This window comes from Denticeps clupeoides, unplaced genomic scaffold (assembly GCF_900700375.1).
Source record: "Denticeps clupeoides unplaced genomic scaffold, fDenClu1.1, whole genome shotgun sequence".
In the NCBI taxonomy this organism is placed as follows: Eukaryota; Metazoa; Chordata; class Actinopteri; order Clupeiformes; family Denticipitidae; genus Denticeps; species Denticeps clupeoides.
The window spans coordinates 2,368-23,994 of record NW_021629739.1 but is presented as its reverse complement, the minus strand read 5'-3'; the positions used below and the strand labels follow the sequence as shown (position 1 = coordinate 23,994).

The following is a 21,627-nucleotide window of genomic DNA, read 5'->3' as shown; positions in this document are numbered from 1 at the left end:
GTTTTCAGGATTCAGGATTTGTTATGTTACTGTCTTACTCCAATTTGTTTTCCTCAGAATTCTACACACAATACCCAATGTGACAATGTAAAAAAGGTTTACTTGAGGTTGATAAATTTATTAAAAATAAAGAAAAGAATAAAGAACTTAGTGTACTTAAATAACACATAAACGCTCAAAATTGAGCTCAGGTGCATCCTGTCTCCCCTGATCATCCTTGAGATTTTTTGCATTCTTAATTAGCCTCAACCTGTGGAGAAACAGTGTATTGGACATGATTTATATAACGTCCCACAGTTGACAGTTCATGTCAGAGCACAAACCAAGCACGAAATCAAAGGAATTGTCTATAGACCTCTGAGACAGGATTGTCTCAAGGCACAAATCTTTACAGGCACAAAGTTTACAGAAACATTTCTGCTGCTTTTAAGGTCCCAATGAGCACAGTGGCCTACATCAGCCATAACTGGAAGAAGTTCAAAACAAGCAGAACTCTTCTAGCCACCTAAACTGAGTGATCAGGGGTGAAGGGCCTTAGTCAGGAAGGTGACCAAGAACATGATGATCACTCTATCTTCTTTTAGAAGAACAACGACTTTTGCAGCAATCCACCAATCAGGCCTGTATGATAGAGTGGCCAAACAAAAGCCACTTCTTAGTAAAAGGCACCTGAAGGACTCTCAGACCATGAGATACAAAATTATCTTGTCTAATGAGACAAAGATTGCACTTTTTCATGTGAATGCCAGGCTTCATGTTTGGAGGTAACCAGGCACTGCTCATCACCAGGCCAATACCACCCCTACTGTAAAAGCATGGTGGTGGCAGCATCATGCTGTAGGGATGCTGGGGTGATGATTCATCTTTCAGTAGGACAACAACTTGAATCTGATTGAACATGTCTGGGGGGATCTTAATATGGCTTCCCATTCAAAGTGATGGTGCCTGAGAGGTGCTGCAAAGAGGAATGGGCAAAAACTGGCTATAGATTGGTGTGCCAAACTTGTGGTATCATATTTTAAATGATTTAAAGTGAAGTGATTGTCACACAGCAGCACAGCACACAGTGTACACAGTGAAATTTGTCCTCTGCATTTAACCCATCACCCTGAGTGAGCAGTGGGCAGCCATGACAGGCGCCCGGGGAGCAGTGTGTGGGGACGGTGCTTTTGCTCAGTGGCACCTCAGTGGTACCTTGGCAGATCAGGATTCGAACCAGCAACCTTCTGATTACGGGGCCGCTTCCTTAACCACTAGGCCACCACTGCCCCATTTGGCTCTAATTTGCCAAAACCTCAAGTAAAGTTTTTTCACATTGTCATTATGGGGTGTTGTGTGTAGAATTCTGAGGGGGAAATCAATTTTGGAATAAGGCTGGTATAATTTAAAATGTAAAACATGTAAAGCTGAAAATTAGGAAAAATTAATGTGCTGTGAATACTTTCCAGATGCACTGTAATCAGAACAATGCATTGTGGTCATGTTGGTCATCTCTTGTGAGAGGGTTGCATCATGTTCCATTCCTTCATGGCATAACATTATTTTCGACAGATCTTCAAAAGACACTGTTGTGTGTGACCTGTTTGTATTTGATGATGACTGCTCCATCCCAAGGTGAGATAACATCAGGGTAGTAAGGCAGCATAGAGGCTGTAAATGATGAAGAGGCTGTTGATTGGTGGAGGGGTGAAAAGACTGTTGATTGGTGGAGGAATGAAGACTCTTTTGATTGGTGGAGGGGTGAAGAGGCTGCTGATTGCTGGTGGGACCTGGCAGGTGCTACACCATGTGGGGCATGTAAAGCTCTTGTCAACCCCTGCTGGTGTTGGAGTTCTGTTCACAGCAAAATCTGTATGGACTTCCTGTCATATGTAAATTTTATATGTGATCATTTGAAATGATGCTGCATTTGTAAAAAGGAATGAATATCTGTTCATTTCAGCTGTTTGGTTCTAGTCAAAGATGTCTGTCTTTTTTATCCATGTGTAGATGTTGTAGAGATGAGGAGAAGGTGGGGAGGGGAGCTGTGTGACGGGGTTTGGTTTCACTGCATTTCAAGGGGAGGTGACTGCGGCATTTCTGTTTTTCAGCGCTCCCCTTGCTAGCCCTGCTGTTAGCTCTGTGGTTCAAGGATTGGAGGATGGAGAAAAGGGGGGAGGGACGACCAAGTTCTGTTCCTTCTGTTCCTCCATCCTCCACCATCCCCCATTTGTCTTGTTGAAATTTCCATAATAATCAAGCTGATTCTCTCCAGCCTGCTTTCTGTCTCTGACGGTCCCTCATACCCCTTGCTGTCCCTCACCATCACTGACTGACTTTCACCGTCCTTGGCCATCCCTGACTGTCCCTTACCATCTCTGTCCCTGACTGTCCCTCCTGTCCCTGACTGTATATGACCACCCCTCACCGTCCCTCACGGTCTCTGACCATCTGTCATTGTCCCTCACCATCTTTGACTGTTCCTCTTTGTCCCTGACCGTCCATGACTGTCCCTCACAATCCCTGACTGTTCCTGCATGTTGAGCCTCTGCAGTGCTTGTTGTGATCTGATGGTTGGAATGACATTGTGTGTGTGTGTGTGTGTGTGTGTGTGTGTGTGTGTGTGTGTGAGAGTGACACTTTCACGCACACACATACTGCATCCAGAGGGCGTGTGTGTGTGTGTGTGTGGATAGATGTTTTTATGGTTACTGAGGTTTAATGTGGTTTACTGAGGATTCGGCGTGAAAGGTGCTCATGTTTCTTTTTCTGTAATTATCTCCTGTCTTTCTCTCATTACAGACTCCTCCTCCTCCGCCCCCCTCCGTTCTCTTCCCTCCCCTACCTCCAGCCCCCCTTCCTATGCTCAGTTCGGTGTGCGTCTCCTCTTTCAAAGGGCGTAAGGGTGGGAACAAGTCGGCTAACAAAGCATGTTACAGCGCAGACATGACTTGTCGTCCGGAAAGCGAGAAAATCGTCGTCAACTGCGGGGGCGTCCGGCACGAGACGTACCGCAGTACCCTGAAGACGCTGCCGGGGACCCGCCTGTCGTGGCTCACCGAGCCGGACGCCTACAGTAACTTCGACTACGACCCCAGGTCAGACGAGTTCTTCTTCGACCGACACCCATCCGTCTTTTCCTTTATTCTCAACTACTACCGCACCGGCAAGCTGCACTGTCCCAACGACGTGTGTGGCCCGCTGTTCGAGGAGGAGCTCGCCTTCTGGGGCATCGACGAGACGGACGTGGAGGCGTGCTGCTGGATGAACTACCGACAGCACCGCGACGCCGAGGAGGCGCTGGACAGCTTCGAGAACCCCGAGCCTTTCGCGCCCGACGACGATCACGTAGTCACGGGGGGAGCGGACGGGGACTTGAAAAGACTATGTCTGCAGGAGGACGCCAGGAAGGTTGGCTGGTGGCGCCTGTGGCAGCCGAAGATCTGGGCCCTGTTTGAAGACCCCTACTCCTCCAAATACGCTCGGGTAAGAAAATTGTGGAGCCCACTGTGGCTGGACTAGTAAATGCCTCATGCATGCACCTGTCCATATGCTGTATCATGTCCTGATGCGAGGTTGATGTCATAAATAATGCAGGACTGTTGAGATGGGTATGTGGCAGGTTTGTGTGTTAATTGGGGTTAGATTCTTGTATGTTTTCTGCTGCCAGGTTTTATCTTCCTGCTTTTCACTGTGTGTGTGTGTGTGCGTGCCTGCGTGCGCGCCTTCATATCTGCATCCTGTCACTGATCTGAAGACAAGGAGGGAGGGGGAAAATGTTCTTTCAAAAAGAACTGCTAGGCCACCACTGCCCCAATTTAGGCCACCACTGCATTTGATGGTCATGCAGTTTCTGTGCCTGAAAGACCAAGACAAGGGAAGAGGAGAGGAAGCACATCTCTGGTTCAGTTCTACTCTGGGAAATCCAGTCAGCTTCAGACTGCTGATGGATTATTTTCTGCTTTGGTCTTTTGATCACTCTGAAATGTCAGTTCAGTTTCATAAATAGAATCTGCAGGCATTGTATCACAATGACAATCACTTCACTTCACAAATGTTTTTTGTTTTTTTTGGTGCCGGCTTTGGTGCCTTGGGCAAGTAAAAGCTCTGTGGACTGAATTGTGTGGATGGCTGTAGAGGACACAACAGTGTGTGTGGGCACAAGCTGGTAGACCCTCAGTCGTTCAGCCTGGTGCTGGTCTGTTAGAGTAGATGTTGTGTGTCTGCATGTATGAAGTCTGCACTTCTGTAGATATTGTGTGTGTTAATATCTACAGACATTTATTTAGCTTTTTATTTAGCAGCATAACCAAATAAACACGCAACTTTCCATGCAAATTCCTTTCCAAGACAATAAGCTTTATATTTTTTAAAGTAGGCCTGTTCTTCTGTTAATCAAATGTCCCCACCATGAATGGAAGTTTTCTGTAAAACTGTGGATTAACAGAAAACTGCACTCTGCTCAGTCAGAGTGTCAGTTAGACTGTAAATAGACTGTATTCTTCATATAACATAAGAAACATTTTTGTTGGTTTAGATTTTTTCCCCTCTTTTGTATGTCGTGCAGTTAAAATCATCTCAGTAATTTGAAACATGATGGATACAGAAAATGATTGATACATCAACGAGTTACACACACTTATACACACTTTCTTGAACTAGTTTGGTTGTTGACTTATTTAAATTAATCATAATTAAACAATAAGAACAAACACATTCATTATGATTTTTTTGTATAAAGTATCAGATCAGTATCGTCAATTCCAACCTTTACTTTACTTTATTTTGCAGACGCCTTTATCCAAAGCGACTTACAAGAGGAAGACACCATCAATTCTCGTTCGATTTCTATAGATTTTGAGTTTACAAAACTAAGAGCCCTGATTAGGCCTAACTTGTCAGCAAAGAGCATGCTCGGAGATTGTTAAATGCTTGACGAAGAAAAAATTATAATATATACCAACCTGAATGTACACACAGCACACCATATTGACAGAAAAACACAGAACTGTCGACATTCTCATTTACTCTGACACTGTCCATTTCTTCTGATCATGGTAAGGAAGGAAAAGAAATGGACCCATAATCAGAAGGTAGCAGATTCAAATACTGAAGTGCCACTGTTGTCCCCACAAAACATCTAGTGAAGCTTGTGCATGTTTTTAAAGCCACAAAACTGGTAATCTTATTGCTAATTGTTAAAAACTGAAAAAAGTTTTTAACTTTCACTCTGCGGTGTGATCTGTTTTCAGGTAGTTGCTTTTCATTCAGAGCTGACAATAAAAGGAATCTGGTTTATTCTCAGTACTGATCTGGCTGGAGGAAAAGTTATTGAAAACCCCATGACACTGCAATTGTTGGTTGAGCTGGGTGGAGAGCTTGTTCCTATTTTCCCACCGTCTGAGTGAAACAGACTTGTGTGAAACAGACTTTCTGCCTCGGACCCTGTTATTCCATGTGCAGCGCTGTGGACATGCAATGTTGTCGCTGTCCAGTGCAACTAGTTCTGAAAATGTGATATCCCTGGCCGTGGATAAACCGCTCATTTTGCAGGAACAACTAAAGGATTTTAATTTTGGATAAGTGACAGCCATCCGTTCTTATCAAGGAGAACTTAACTGCACATCTGGTGGCATATTTGTGGGAAGGAGTTTTAATGAGGAAGTCCTCCCTCTGTTGGTGATTTGGTATGGAATTCTGTGTATCAGTTAGTGTTCTGGTTAATGTTAAGTTCCAGTCACAGCTTTTATCTTTAGGACATGATAATGTTTTTTCAGGGCACATAGGAGTGGCAAAAACATACAATCGTATCTTGCATCACTTACTACATCTTATGGCCTGGATTGAAATCGGATGTTACTAAGCATTGTAGATTGTGCCACATCTGTCAATTGGCAGGAAAAACCCAACCAGTCAATCCCACCTGCACCACTTTGTCCTGTGCTTGTTTTAATGGAACCTTTTTCAAAAATCATCTTAAATTATGTAGGTCAGCTGGGGTAACAAATACTTGTTGACTTTAATTAGCAATGCCACACACTTTCCAGAAGCAGTCCCGTAAATATGATATATAAGGTCAGTAGAAATAACATTTACATTTTACGGCATTTATCAGACGCCCTTATCCAGAGCGACTTTCAATCAGTAGTTACAGGGACAGTCCCCCTGGAGCAATTTAGGGTTAAGTGTCTTGCTCAGGGACACAATGGTAGTAAGTGGGATTTGAACCTGGGTCTTCTGGATCATAGGCGAGTGTGTTACCCACTAGGCTACTACCACCCAAATAAGTGAAACTATTGGGTAAATTGGTAATTGCACATGGATTGAAGCTATTCTTTAGTCTGTTAGTTTTGCACTTGATGGATCTGAACCTTTTACCAGAGGGCAGTATGTTGAATGGTGGTTAGGATGGAGGTGGTCTTTTATGATTGCCCTGGCTCTGGAGAGACATCTAGAGCTGGCAATGGAGTCCAGGGAGTAGAGTGGGAAGCCGATCACCTTCTCTGCTGTTCTAGTGACCCTCTGGAGTCTCTTCTTGTCTGCTACTGTACAACCAGCATACCACACGGGGATGGTGTGCACCAGCACACTCTTGATTGTGGCTCAGTAGAAGGACACCAGCAGGTTGGTCTGCACCCTGTTCCATCACAGGACCCTTGGGAAATGGAGGCGCTGCTGGGCTTTCTTCACTAGGGCAGTTGTGTTTGTAGACCAAGACAGATCCTCGGAAATGTGGGTCCCGAGGAACTTGAAGGAGGACACTCTCTCCACATAATCAACTTTCATGGAGAGGGGAGGGGGATCAGTTTTGTCTTACGGAAGTACATGACCACTTCCTTGGTTTTCCTGGGGTTTAGGGTTAGGTTGTTGTAGTCACAACCATTTTGTCAGACGCTGGACCTCATCTCTGTAGGCAGTGTCGTCATCACGAGTGATCAACCAGGGTGGTGTCATCTGCGAATTTGATGATGGTGTTGCAGGGGATGCGTGGGGGTGCAGTCACTGGTGTATAGGAGAGAGCTCAGCACACATCCCTGTTGTGAGCCAGTGCTGAGTAACAGAATGGATGATATTTGGTGACCGACCTTGTCAGATTGTGGCCGGTCAGTAAGGAAGTTTTTAAATCCATGCACATGTAGCGGGGGGGGGGTGGGTGGGTTACCAACTTGGCTATAAGGATGTCTGGGATGATTGCATTAAGAACTAAAGTCGATGAAGAACATTCTTACTGAAGTTCTGGGATTCTTTAGGTGATTCAGAGCGGAGTGGAGGGCAGTGGGGGGGAGGCAGTCCTTTATATGCATGCAAAGTTCACTTAAAACTGACGACTGTCAAATTGCTTTTGTCTGTAAAATCTTTGCAGTGCCCCGGTTCTAACTGCTCCTGACTTCCAGTGTCCTATTAAACTGGAGGTGGATGCAAGTACTTTTGGAGCTGTAGCTATGTTGTTGCATTAAGATGCATGTTGGATTGATCACCCCATATGCTTCTTCTTAAAAAAATTACATAATTTTGAAGTTTACATCGGTTGGTATTGATCACAAAATAAAATGAATCGATTATTCTGGAAAAAGAGGGTCACCCCTTATAGCGTACGATACCCTAAAGTCCACGGCTGCTTCCAGATTGCATTGCGCAATTCCTGTCATTGCGGACCCTAGCTGCAGCAGAGGAAATCAAGCTGTAACAGACAGTAAATGACATCATAGCTAGTTATAATGACCTTTGTGAGATTACAGGTTGATTAGTTAATTGCATAATTACAGACATGCCTATGGTCACCATTGTTTTTGACATGCTTTATGTCTGTGAGCCTTGATTCTATTGCATAATTAGGCGGCCTTATGCTGGCTTTTGGACTAGATGCCTGATGCTGCTAATCTTCAGGGGTATGTAGGATACAGGATGGATATAGCCTACTAACAGTGTTTTTGTTTTTTGTTCTGAGTACGGAGATCTCTATTCTTGTGTGTGTGTGTGTGTGTGTGTGTGTGTGTGTGTGTGTGTGTGTGTGTGTGGTGTGTTTTTGTTGTTTTTTTCATGCAAGACCTTTTATATACATTTTTTCTCACTTGTAAATATTAGCACATTTTATTTTTGATGACTTATTATTTTGGTCTCGGCTAGGCTGCGTGGATCCAGATACGTGCTTGAATAATCACTAAATCAATCTGACTCAAATTCAGCGTATCGAACTGAAACTAATTAAATGTAATTAAATTTGAAATTCTCTACCTCAGTTGTGATTTCTACATCTTCTAACATCTTCTTCCACCTCCCGTTCCTTCAAGTTCAAGTTTAGCAGTCTGATTTATCAAGTCGGACATGTGCTATGCACTGATTGGCACAGGTATTTCTGTTTCATGAATCGTACTTGAAACTTTGCCATATCTTGATTTGTCCACTGTGATATACACTCATTTTTATAAATGAGACCCATTATGATTACAGATGAATTCTATTGGAATTTCCATCATAGAAAAGGTTATTTATCGTCTTTATTTTATTTTACAACCCCTTGACACCTAAAATTGCCCATGTGCTAGTATGTTCCTTGTGTGTAGCATTGTAAAATTAGTGCACTGGGTCCTCACTAAGAACAACTCTTGTGTGTGTTGGTGTGTGAAGGTCGCATGGAGTTTTCAGGAACACTGTCAGATGTGCTTGACAAATCTGAGCTGGCGGTATGGAGCCACTGAACAATCTGAACTGTGCCAACACAGCAGAAAACTGTTATATATTTATAGCCCCCAGTTCAACAATGCTAGGCACTTTTTTGATGACATTGTCCGCTTTCTGTTCAAGACACTTAACCTTAGGAAGCTGCTGATGCTGGTTTTAGATTCCAAATTGACAGGCGGGGCAGAAACAGCCCAATAGCAGCCAGTTTATTACTGAGGTGATTGTCATTGTGAAACAATGCTGCACAGCACATAGTTCACATAACAAAATGTGTCTGCATTTAACCCACTACCTTAGTGAGCAGTGGGCAGCTATGAAAGGTGCCTTGGAGCAGTGTGTGGGTATGGTACCTTGCTCAGTGGCACCTTGGCAGTTCGAGATTCAAACCGGCAATCTCTGATTATGTGTCCGCTTCCTTACCCACTATGCCTCCACTACCCTCAAAGGATGCATTGAGTGAGGGATGTTCCAGTTGTGTTGGTTGGAATAAATCAGAAGCCAGACAAGACAGGGAATTCTGAAATTCTACAGCTACAACCTGTAATAAATCTGCAGCTGCCACATTTACTGTTCATATCGTCTAGTGAAAGTGAAGTGATTGTCATTATGATGCACCGCTAGCACAGCACACGGTGCACACATCAAAATGTGTTCTCTGCATTTAACCCATCACATTAGTGAGGGTGACTAAGCAGCAACATCAGGAAAAGGAACAGTTGGAAGAGATGTGGCTTTCATGAAGAGAACAGAACAACTGTAAAATTCCAGCATGTTTATGTTTAAATATATTTTCCTACCAATTTGCTGCATATTTATTTGTTTGTTTATTTAGGACATTTAAGCAACTGTATTCCTTGGGTTGACTGGTAATAAAGACTTGATATGCGATATTGTGGTATGGTGGTAGTAGCCTAGTGGGTAACGCACTCGCCTATGAACCAGAAGACTCAGGTTCAAATTCCACTTACTACCATTGTGTCCCTTAGCAAGACACTTAACCCTAAGTTGCTCCGGGGGGGACTGTCCCTGTAACTACTGATTGTAAGGCGCTCTGGATAAGGGCATCTGATAAATGCTGTAAATTTAAAGATTTTATGATATTATATCCACACAAACACACATACACATCCTTCACAGGGCATATAAAAAAGTGACTGTGATGCGGGTGTTCTCTACAGGCCTGCATCAGATGGGACATTGCGAAATTATAACAGTACTGATCTGCCAATTCCATATATTGTTATGAATATAATATAATATTTTAGCCATAACTGATAACAGTGGTGTATATAAGACCCTTAACCCTGAGAGTCTCCAGGGGGACTTTCCCTAGCACCACTGATTTTTAAGTATCTGTAGATAAAGACAAAATCTGATAAATACTGTAATTGTAAACAGTGCAAGAGACTTAAACCTCAGGATCTGCCACTGAGGGGGTATGTGTTTGTGTGTGGTGTCAGAACAGATGCTGTGTGTTAGGTACACCCTGTCTTTTCTCTCTTGTCTCCCACACCTGACCGTCTCCCACTGACCTTCAGTTTTCCGCAGTGTCCCTTGCTGCATCAGGTGACCTAAGGGGGTTTGGTATTCCCACTGTTCTTTCCGCTGTAACTCTGTGAGGGGTGTAAGATGCTGAGAGAGCATGTGGAAGTCCAGGTTGGACAGGATGTGGCAAGTCATGTTTATCATGTTGATTTGATTAGATTTTTCTTGGTGTGGTGTTCTGCCTCCATCCTTCTCTCTCCTGCATGGATGTGTGGGTTGGGAACTCATAGAGAAAGGAAGGGAATTATTTTTTTTCTGAAACTGCAAGAGAGGTGCTTGTGGGGTGAAGTGTGGGGGGGGGAGATAATTCTGAGGTCACAGTAGCCGGGTTGTATGGGTCAACTCAAACATTACAATAAAAAAAATAAAGCCAAAATCAAAGTATCCAAAATTGTGAAATTGAGTAACAATTCCTTGTTAACAAACTGTGCTTTTTGTTCTTTCTACAGCAAACATAATCATATCAATTGTCCTAACAGTGGCCTCAATCATCCATAAGTGGAAGAAATTCAAAACCACCAGGAATCTTCTTAGAGCTGGCCGGCGATCTAAACTGAGCTATAAGGGGGAGAATGGCCTTAGTCAGGAAGGTGATCAAGTACTCGATGTGAACAGAGAACCTTCTAAAAGGACAACCATCTCTCTACCATCTCTCTATGTTAGGATGGCCAGATAGAAGCCACTACTTATAGTTTGCTGAAAGGCACATGAAGGACTCTCAAACCATAAGAAATAAAAATCTCTGTTGTTTTGGTTTGAATGCCAGGGCTTCATGTTATGAGGAAAGCAAGACCCGCTCATCACCAGGCCAATACCATTCCTACAGTGAATCATGGTGGTGGTAGCATCATGCTGTGGGGAATGTTTTTCAGATGCAGTAACTGGTGGAATAGTCTGGATAGACTAATTTCATTATAATTTTCATTATACCAAGGTATTATATTATACCAAGGTATTATCTCTGACATTTTCCTTCTGAAGGAAGCAACTTAATCTAACATAGTTCGCAGTGTTAATTCCAGGCATTTAGATGCTTGGTCGAGGGGTCTGAGGGTGAGTCACCAGATTTATCAGCAGTTATAAATCTGGTAGGGGTATTAATAAACCTCTGCACTGTGCTTGATGTCATTGTCCGTTTGTCTCTATAGTGCGGGAAGTTGCGTCTAAAACATATTTTAGAAGTGATAAGGAAATGATCAGACATTATCACAGGAACTTATTAAGTTTCCTGTTTCTTGTAGGAGCTCTTGTTTTAGAAGCGTGAGATAAAGTGTCAATACAGTCCCTGACAAAAGTCTTGTTGCTTGCGTACAAATTGACCTTAAGTGCCGCTGAAATATATTTCTAATCAAGATTTTTTTACAAGAAATGTTTTATTTTTTGTAGTAATGTTTCAGTGCCAAAACAAAACTGTTAAAGTATTCTAATATTCAAAGCATGGTAAAAGCCCATGAGTCAATTTTTTGCAAAGACATAAGTGTTTGTCGCCTTGTCATATGAGCTTCACCTGTGACGATTAATGGATCAATTATGTCTCAGGTGTGTATAAAAAGAACCGCAGTACACTAGACCTTCACATCAACTGCAACTAGACCTCTGCAAAACATGCCTAAGATTCACCCTGAGACTAAAATGTTGATTATCAAGAGGCTGAAGACCAGATCCACTGCTGATGTGACAGACACCTTCAGACTGGAGACGTTTTTGACAAGCCCAAGTCAGGCAAACACCCCCAAGCCAACTGCTTGAGGGGACAATTTGTTGGCTCAAAAATCCAAGGCCAGACCTGGTCAGATTCTGTCTTGAAATGGCCTCCATGGTCGAATCAGTGTCCAGAAGCCAGCACTAAACAAAAGGCATTTGCCAAGGCCCCCAGCCTGCTAAAAGGATGGATGCTGGAAAAGTGGCAGAAGGTGTATTTCGTTCAGATGAATCTTCTGTTGAATTACACCACAGTCGGCGCAAATATTGCAGGAGACCTACTGGAGTCCGCATGGATCCGAGATTCACCAGAAAAGAAAAAAATGATACCTCTACTACAACATCTTTATGAACTAAGGGCCTGGCTGTCCTATAACTTTTTAAGATGTAATGATAAGACCAAGGTAATGGTCTTTGGGTGTCCCACTGAGACACTAAACCTACTGTTAGGCTCTTTAACTCTAGTGACTTTGGGCCTAATATATAGGTTGGGGCCATTTATATGGATACACCTTAATAAAATGCGAATGGTTGGTGATATTAACGTCCTGTTTGTGGCACATTAGTATATGTGAGGGGGCAAACTTTTCAAGATTGGTGGTGACCATAGTGGCCATTTTGAAGTCGGCTATCTTGGATCCAACTTTTGTTTTTCAATAGGAAGAGGGTCATGTGACACATCAAATTTTTTGGTAATTTCACAAGAAAAACAATGGTGGTGCTTAGTTTTAACGTATTCTTTTGTGAGTTATTTACAAGTTTCTGACCACCTATAAAATGTGTCCAATGTCACCAACCATTCCCATTTTATTAAGGTGAATCCATATAAATGTCCCACCCTGTATAATTTAGGGGTACAAGTGCACCAAAACTGAGGTACATCCTGAATCATGGAGGTCAGCTTCGGTCAAGTACATCTTGTTATACAAACAAAAAAAGCGGCTGTCTATACTGTTGTAACCTATAATAAAAAAAGGATAATCTTTTTTATACATTTGAAGAAATATGAACTAAAAATAAAATACATATAGTTATTTTAAAATAAAATATTAACTGTTCATTTTTGTCACTGGTACCAACCATCTATCGGGTAGGGCTTGTGTGACGGACATCAGTCAGCTTTGAACTTTATTTATTTTCATTTCCAAAGATGTTACATCATGTTATTAGTAAAAAAGACAATTCTGTAATTTCAGCCCTACAATGAGGCTGAGTTCTGTGGGAAAACAACAAAATAATTAATAAATATTCCAAACAAATTGTTCTGTAATAGTATATTTATTTAACAACAACAACAACATTATTTATTTATTATATAGTTTAAAGTCACATACAGTGTGTTTCAATGATCTTTGCCAGGCCCTACAGCTGACACCCCCCACATAATGACCCTTACTTTACACCATGAAGAACTCCCATAAAAAATGCAGGGAGGGAAAAAGAAGAGAGAAAATGTCCAACAGGTCCATGTTTGGAGGTACTGGACAGTGCAGAATAGGTCCAGTGTCATGGTCTACACTGCATGTCATTTATAATGCTACTGAACTATTTGAAGATCCCTATTGGTGGCTGTGGTGAGCCTCTGGTACATTTCAAGCTGGTTCCTCCAGGATCTGGGGATGGTAGTAGCCTAGGGGTAACACACTCGCCTATGAACCAGAAGACCCGGGTTCAAGTCCCGCTTACTACCATTGTGTCCCTGAGCAAGACACTTAACCCTAAGTTGCTCCAGGGGGACTGTCCCTGTAACTACTGATTGTAAGTCGCTCTGGATAAGGGCGTCTGATAAATGCCGTAAATGTAAATCTAGAACCAGATTAGACTCGGGTGGCTGGGACTGAGTTATGGTAGATTCCTGTGGACATGTCCAGTGCAACAATAACTCTGGTGTTCTAGGATAGCCTTGATGAGATGAGCATCATAGTTTCTGTGTGTTTTAACTGTTACTGTATGGAATGCTTGGCTTTAAACATGTGTCTTTGGCCTGGACCTTAATATTGACACTGCATCTACTGAGTTCCGAATATTAGCAGGAATGCTGTTCAAAACCAGGGGAGCTCTGTAGCAGAAAGCTTGTCCACCTGTTGCAAATGTGTTAATTCTCGGTACCAGTAAAAACCTGGATTCTCATGTCGGGCTTTGTTTACAAGTTACTCCAGTAATCAGAGACCAGCCTATGTTTTTGTATGTCAATGTAAGAATTTTGTCTTGAAAGCATGCAGTCACACAAATGTTGGTCATGCGATTCTCGAAAGACAGATGCCATTCCATACCAACTTTATTTATAAAGCACTTAAACATAGTCTTGGGACCCAAAGGGCTGTACAGAGTATTGAGCATTAAAAAAAAACTATATGTAGATTAAAATAAAATATACAGGATAAGAATTTATAATACTGGCTACAAAGCCAAACATGGAGTAGCACCATCCTACCTCACAGCCCTTATTACACCTCGCACTGCACCTTGTATACTCCGAGCCTCCAGTACTGCTCACCTTGTCCCCCCATCGCTAAAAGTAAAAGGAAGACACTCATCTAGACTCTTCTCCATCTTGGCCCCTCAGTGGTGGAATGAACTTCCCCTTGAGGTCAGAACGGCTCAGTCACTGAGTATCAAGACCTTCCTCTTTAGAGAATATTTAGATTAACTTCTTATTGTCTAACTTGTGTACAGAATATGCAACAAGAGTGAATAAAATGATTGTATTCATAGTTGGGGGTCCTAATGAACCAGAACTGCTCACTCCATCGATGGTAACTTGAAAGTACGTTGTAAGTTGCTCTTGATAAGGGCGTCTGCCAAACGCCTTAACTGTAAATAATAAAAATAAATAAAGCACAATCACATAAAACAATTTAAAATTGACATCTTACAGAGTCAAAAGCCAAGGAGAAAAGATGAGTTTTCAGGAGTGATTTAAAAACTGAGAGTGAGGAAGCCTGTCTAACATACAAGGGCAAGTCATTTCAGTCTCTGTGCTGCAGCAGCAATATCACAGTCCCCTTTTATGCTTATGCTAAGATTTAGGAACACTAAGGAGCAACAGTTGATCTTAGAGGCCAGGAGGGTGTGTAAGGTTGTAAAAGCTGTGAGAGGTATGGAGTAGCAAGACCATTCAGAGCCTTAAAAGCAAATAAAAGAAAAAAAATGAATAAACAGGTAACCAATGAAGCATTGCTAAAACCAGTAAAATGTGGTCATGCTTTCATGTGCCAGTTAGAAGATACGCAGCATGATATACGATCCACCAACCCCCATGTAGATGCATTGCAATAATCTATACGGTAGGTAATGAAAGCATGGATTACGGTTGCAAAGTTCTGCTTGGAGAGAATTAGCTTAATTTTACTCAATTGTCTCAACTGGAAGAAGCTAGATTTTACGACTGCCATAATTTGGCATAATTTTCCAGTAAGGGGCCTTTAGACTCATTTCTCAATTTTTTTTTTTAGGATAATCAGATACTTGTCTGATGAGGTGAGTAAACCTCAGAAGATCAAAGGCAACAGATAATAAACCACTAATAAAGGCTAAACTATTAAATCTGCATAAGAATATAAGTATATTAGCAAGTGTCTAGAGGGCTAGAGGGGAGGAGATGGGGAGAGAAGCACTGCAGTGGAGGTAAAGTAGGTCATTGAGCAGAGGAGCCATACACACACTGGGCGGAGTGCATGTTGAGAGTGATACAGGGAGAGCAAAGAGGAATTAAAAAGTCAACCCCATTCTGTGCGTGTGTGGATGCTTTTTTCGACATCACTGGTCACTGTGACCCCTCTATGACCCCTATGACCCCTCCCTCCTTTGACATCTAAATTGGGTGGTTTTTGTAATAACTAAAGTGAAAGTGAAAGTGATTGTCACACGTGATACACAGCAGCACAGCACACAGTGCACACAGTGAAATTTGTCTAATAAGTATTTATTGGAACCAGTTTCGTTAAAATGATTAAATTGTTCAGGATATTGGTCACATTAAAGGTGTGAAAGTGTTTAATTATGTCCTCAATTTTCTCAACAGTGTATTTCTAGAGTACTTGGCTCTGTGTTTATGTAGAGGTTTTTTGTTTTGTTTTTTAACCCTGTGACTTCTTTTCTTATTTTCCTTTTCTCCAGTATGTGGCATTTGGGTCTCTCCTCTTCATCCTCATTTCCATCTCAACGTTCTGCATGGAGACGCATGAGGCCTTCAACACCATTTACAACCGCACAGAAAACGTCACTGTGGGAAATGTGACCCGTGAGGAGGTGGTGTTCGAAGTGGTGACAGACAGCTGGCTGACTTATGTGGAGGGTGTGTGTGTGATCTGGTTCACCATCGAGGTCTTCACACGGGTCATCTTTTGTCCAGACAAGGTTGAGTTCTTCAAGAGCTCCCTCAACATCATCGACTTTGTGGCCATCCTGCCCTTCTACCTGGAGGTGGGCCTGAGTGGCTTGTCCTCCAAGGCAGCCAAGGACGTTCTGGGCTTCCTACGTGTTGTCCGCTTCGTTCGAATCCTGCGAATCTTCAAGCTGACTCGACATTTTGTAGGTCTGAGGGTCCTGGGCCATACACTGCGTGCTAGTACCAATGAGTTCCTGCTGCTCATCATCTTCCTTGCACTGGGTGTGCTCATCTTTGCCACTATGATCTACTATGCCGAACGCATTGGAGCTGACCACAATGACCCAACAGCAAGCGCCCATACCACCTTCAAAAACATCCCCATTGGTTTCTGGTGGGCCGTGGTCACCATGACAACACTGGGCTACGGGGACATGTACCCAGAGACCTGGTCAGGCATGTTGGTTGGTGCCCTTTGTGCCTTGGCAGGTGTACTAACCATCGCCATGCCAGTTCCTGTCATTGTCAACAACTTTGGTATGTACTACTCTCTGGCAATGGCCAAGCAGAAGTTACCCAAGAAGAAGAACAAACACATTCCAAGAGCTCCACAGCCTGGCTCACCCAATTACTGCAAACCAGATGCACTTGCCATGGCAACCGCCTCACCACAAGGAATTCTGGGAAACGTCTTAGGGGGGTGATGGGCTCAGGCGTTGTTGGAAGAGACTGCCCACTGGCTCAGGAGGAGATTATTGAGATAAACAGAGGTATGTAACTGCCGGTAAATCTCAGGTGAGTTTGGGGTAAAACTGGAGTCATCAGTGAGAATTCAGGTGGCTCTAGAAGGGAGAGAAGATCATTTCAGGGATAAAAACATGGTTACACTGATTCTATGCTAGAAAACTAAAATTGGAAATCTTGAGTTGTAGACCAGTTATTTGGGGTCTCATGTAAATCCTGATATGACGTTAAGGCAGGAGCGTGTGAGTGAATGGTGCCACCAGTAATACTGAGGACTTGTGACAGCAGGACAGCAGCATTCACCTTCCACAACCTTCCTCTCTTTTTATCTCCTTCCCTTTCCCCCTCCACTTTACCTTTTTATTTCCTCCATTCTGCTTGTCCATTTAGAACTGTGTAACATCCTGCATGCAGAGCAGTGTCCTGTGTGTGTGTTTGCTTGATGATCTGTTTTCTCTCTTCATCTGTAGCAGGTATCTCACTCTTTTTCTGTTCTTTTCTTTCCCCTCTCCACATTCTTGCATCCTTCCTTTAACACTTCCATCTTCTTTCTCAATTCTACCTTTTACTTACTTAACTTCCTGCTTCTCCTCCATCTTTTCCTTGTGTTCTCATCTCTCAGACTCAAAGCAAAATGGTGACACTGCAAACGCAGCCCTGGCCAACGAGGACTGCCCGACCATCGACCAGGTGCTGAGTCCAGAGGAGCGCAGTCCAGCCAGCCATGCCCACAAGCGTTACCAGCTGGACCATGCCTGTTTCCTTCTGAATACGCGCGAGTTCCACACACCGGACTCAAACGTGAGGAAAGGTGAGCATCTGCATAGCTGCCATGTGGACATGGTCCTGCTCAGTAGCTTCATCAACAGCTACATCCTCGTCTCCTCAGAAACAGGTTTCATCCAGTGTTCCCCTCTTCCTATCCCTCACTTGTCCTTCCGATCTAAATTTCATCAATAACTGGACCATCACAGGAAGGCTGTAAATCACAGCAGAAAACAGTCACATGAACCAGCATCACACACACACATCACAGAAGACTGCTCCTAACACCTGACATTAGATAATTCTGCATGTTCCATCCGATTTCTGTTTAGGAGATGTGTTGTAGATTAAATTATGATGATGAAACTCTGCTGTGTTGATGACGGGACCTTGTCTCATGTGCTCTGGTTTGTCTCTCTCTGTAGGTTGTGTCATATCACGCGTTTGTATGTAGGCTTCTTCATTCATACCTAATACACTTTGCCCAGTGTGTGAGCTCTGTACTTTGTGTGTTGTGTGTTGTGTTGCTTATTGTGTTCTGTCCTTTTCTGTCTCTCTTGCTCGTGACCTTTGACTCTGGGGAACTGTTTGAAAATCTCCCCTCTGTCAGCAGGTCTGTGTCACCAGTGTCAGAGGTTGTGTGAGTTGTACTGTGCCGCGCCTATCAGTCTTGGCTAGGTTCTACTCACCCAACCTCCTCACACCAGGCTTAGCGTGGTATGAAGCGATCAGGCTTTTGCCACTTTTGTGCATATGTTTGTGTTTGTGAAGCAAACTCTGACCTGCTGACTGACATATTGACAGACTACTGGAGATACTGGACTGACTGATTGACAGATAACCTCTCGAGGGGAAGGTAAGACAGCCTAAATACTTTCAGTTTTGTTAAAATAATACCTAGCTCACCCGCTTTAAAACACAATGGAGTGTGTGGGGCATCAGTGTCTCAACCAAGAAACGGGTAAAACCTGCCTAAAATATTTTAGAAATATAATTGTATAAAATACAATAAAATTGTAGTCTTGCTGAGCCACCAAACTGAAGACCACTTCAGTCAATCAAGAAACGGGTAAAACCTGCCTAAAAATTTTTAGAAATATAATTGTATAAAATACAATAAAATTGTAGTCTTGCTGAGCCACCAAACTGAAGACCACTGGCATGTTGGCCTTCAGGCAGGTCCAGCATCCCCTCTGAGTGTAAAGCAGGATCGTAGCTCCTCCTACTTTTTGGCCTAAAGGGACATTTGCTCTTTTTTTTCTTTTCTTTCTTTTGCAGTTTCTGTTCCGTTCTTCTGCTTGTCCTGTGGATTTTGTTGCAGTGCAGAGTACATAAGTTAAAAATAATTTTGTCAGTTATTATTGGTAGACATTTTATCTGAACTTGTGTGTGTGTGAGTGGTGGCATTGCAATGAATGTTCCTACCTGTGTCATTGAGCCCTAATCTGTCTGTGAAATCTCACATTAATAATCTCATTGAATTTCATTCATTAAATATTGATAAAATTCCGAATATATTTTTCCCTTACTGCACTTTTTAGGTCCACAAATAGCCCACAGTCTGTCATAGATTGTCAGCTTAGTAAAGTCAGTTCATCATCTATAACCATCCATGCCCCAAATCTTAACAAATACAGGTGTGCCCTGCATTTAAGGAAGCTAAAATTTCTGGCCAGCATGTGACATCATAAAATATATTATGTGTGTTTTAGTTATTTAAAATGTGAGATACAAATGGCTTATACACTACAGGCCAAAGGTTTGGACACACCTTCTCATTCATTGTTTTTTCTTTATTTTCATGACCATTTACATTGTTAGATTCTCAATGAAGGCATCAAAACTATGAATGAACACATGTGGAGCTAACTTTTGGCCTGTACTGTATATAATGTGTTTTTATTCACACGATTGGTTTGACAATAAATATTGATAATTTACAAATTTTCACTCTACAAACACTTCGTCTGAAGTTTCATGAATTAGACCCATTGAGAGCAGATGGAATATGCTTTCTTCTTTCTGTTAAAGCTTCTTCTTATGAATGAAAATATCTGCTGTCCCCTTTCATCAGACTAATTTACTGTAGTGTTCTGGCATTCTGTATGACTTTTTAGCCTCTGTCTATGTGACAACCTCCCTTGCAAATATTTGATCCAGGGCATTGTGCATTTTACACATTTTGGTGAGTGGAATCACTCAACTGATGAACAAATCCTGAAATCAATTGCAGGAAACACAAACTGATTCTATAAATACTCATTGATCTGCAGTGGTGAATGCTGATTTATATCATATATTCTGTAGCCTTCTGTAGCCTTTATGAGGTCAATTTACATGAGTGACCCTAATAGCAGAACAAGATACACTGCACTCTTAAAACCTGGTTTGAATATTTACATTTACCCATCATATTTTCTTTTTCAATATCTGCCTATATGTTATTCATCCTCTCTTCTGTGTTTAATTGAATCTCATTCTCCATCCCATTCCCAGGCCGCCATTGCAGTGCAAACATATCTAATATGTGACTGTAGGTAGGTACTTAATCCCACAATCTGTTTCATGTCTGCCTGTAGTTAGGATTGTAATCCCACCATTTTACATATGTGATTTGATAGTAGGTATTTGCTTGATGATTGACTGACTATTTTAATCGTGCAGTGTATGTCTAAGTATGTCCAGTAGTCTCTGCTCTGTGTTTTATTTGTGACTTTTAGATATAAAAAAAGATATATATCATATGGTTCAGATATTCTCTATTCAGATAAACCATTCCGGTTTTGGGGCGACTAACCAGGAAGCCATAGTGGCAGCAATCTTGAAAACCTTAGCTAAATGGGAATGTTCAAACTTATTTTACTGCTGTATACAAAGAAATATCAAAAATATCTTCTATTTTATATATAAATACACACACACACACACATATATTATGAAAAGAAAACTTTTCATAATAGTAACTATTGCTACTTCTACTGCTATCAGAAAATTAAAAAGATAATTGAGATAAAAAATACAATTTACCGGGTAAGGAAACTAAATGAAGATAATTATATTTAAAAGTGCAAAAAAAATTTAATCCTTGAATTGAGAATATCTGAACTATATGATATCCTGGAAACTGACAAGATACCTGGATCAAAACTTGAGCTAAACCAAAAGCTTTGGGAAACTTCCCCAATGTTCTAGATTGTGGTCATAAACTGCAAAAAAAGGGGGAGATTGTCTTTCCACGCTCCTACTACATGAAACAAGTGACTGAAATTTTTTTGCTTTATAGATTAAATAGATTTTCCTCCTCTTGACCGATCATGGTTTTCACCTTGAGAAACTGAATCCAGTAGATCCCCATCTCCCCTGGTCTCTCTACCACATGCGATTGGCAATTTCCTCATTGACTATTCGGACCCCTGCTATTTTTACTCTCCTTAATAGAGTTTGATTATGACAATTATATTTTACAGTGTGCTAGACCCACTGTCTGAGGTTAATAATGCACATTTTTGCCATTTCATTGATGAACGAGCGTTAATAATGTGAAGTCAGTGCTTTTTTATGTGCCATAGCGCCACCTAGGGGCCGATGTTGCTGCAATTTGGCTCTCTTACTTGGAACACACATGCAAGATGCAACTCTTTTTTTTGGTGGCCACAGTCCACGTGGTTCTTGAGTAATTACTGATTCTGCAAACTGTGTAAAATCACACAGATTTGTGATTTATTATTTACAAAAAGGCTCTTGCGCTTCAAATGACACCAAATTTGTGCATGTGGGTCAAAAAGTTGGTTTAGCAAATTAGTAAAACATTCAATATGGCGGAAATTGATGGGTGTGGTCTCATGAGCTGCAGCTCAAGCCAAGAATCACTGCACAACAAA

General features: G+C 42.0%; 1 pseudogene; it reads left to right on the top strand.

Annotated features, from left to right (window-relative positions):
* Positions 1-1,836: 1,836 nt before the first annotated feature.
* LOC114773154 (potassium voltage-gated channel subfamily C member 1-like) lies at positions 1,837-20,809 on the top strand (annotated as a pseudogene).
* The last annotated feature ends 818 nt before the right edge of the window (positions 20,810-21,627 follow it).